This window comes from Myotis davidii, unplaced genomic scaffold (assembly GCF_000327345.1).
Source record: "Myotis davidii unplaced genomic scaffold, ASM32734v1 scaffold181, whole genome shotgun sequence".
Taxonomy (NCBI): Eukaryota; Metazoa; Chordata; class Mammalia; order Chiroptera; family Vespertilionidae; genus Myotis; species Myotis davidii.
The window spans coordinates 2,896,782-2,897,838 of NW_006291504.1; the positions used below are offsets into that span (position 1 = coordinate 2,896,782).

Genomic DNA, 1,057 nt, shown 5'->3' on the forward strand with positions numbered 1-1,057 from the left:
TGGAGAGGTGGATGCTCCCCAGGGAGCACCCGGGGGCTGGGGACCTGCCCTGCCCTGGGCGCCTCTGGGAGACAGCTCTCTGGACCAGCTTCCCCTCTCAGTCTCGGGGCTTCGACGGGCAGGACCCCAATAGCCTGAGAACGCCCCCCACTATTGTGCGGCCTTATGATCCCCAAACAAACAAGGACATCTCCCCCAGCAACTCGCCAAGCAGGTTACTCTGAAAGCGAAGTGACCAGTTCCCTTGTCTAAAACGAGGCTCCGAGGGAAGCAAGGCCGAGACGGGTTCCTGGACGCGGAGCTTGGACTTCGCAGAGCGGAGTCGCCTGCTCGCAGCGCCTCCAGGCAGGGCCTCCAGGCAGGGGGTCTGCCCGGCAGCTGGGGCTCTGGCACCTGAGCCAAGGCCCTTTCCTGAGCTGAGACCCCGCTTTGGGGCCGGGGCACTGAGCACTGTGGGGGGATGGATCTAGGATCAGATGTTTGGAAGGCGGCATCCCCCCTCACTCTCCTAACGGACGACTGACGAGGGTTCGCTGAGGCCGGCCCGGCCGCGGGCTCACTCAGCAGCAGGCAGATCATTCCGGACGCGCCCACGGGGCTGTTGGTGACTCCTCAGACGGGCCAGGGACATGCTGCCATCAGACGTTGGACAGGCGAGAAGAGGGCGCTGAGAGAGGCGCCGGTGCACGCCTGGGCCCCCCCAGCTGGGAGACTTCTTTCTCTTTTTTCTTTCACTCTTTTAAAAACTTGAGTTCTGGCTGGGAAAGAATTCAGAGCCCAGACTCAAACTATAAGAGGACATTTACGTAGGAAGTCACAGTGGTAGCAGAAGAGATTCATAGAAGGAACCGATGGAGGAAATAAGTTACGGAGGCAGAGGAAGGGCCCTTGGGGCTGAGGAGGGAGACAGGTAAAGGCGAGGTGCCTGGGGCAGGGGCAGGGGGAGGGCTGGGCGTGCTGGGGGAGGAGTGGTCCCTGAGCCAGGAGACTTGTCTCCGTGGGTCCATATGGTATTAGCAGCCCCCTGGGCCAGGCTCGGTGAGGAAGACCCTGGTGT

General features: G+C 62.0%; 1 protein-coding gene across 1 annotated transcript in view; it reads left to right on the forward strand.

The window, feature by feature from the left end:
• Nucleotides 1–1,057, forward strand: part of LOC102767965 (multidrug resistance-associated protein 9) — a 43,982-nt gene that overhangs the window by 34,953 nt on the left and 7,972 nt on the right. The window lies entirely within an intron of this gene.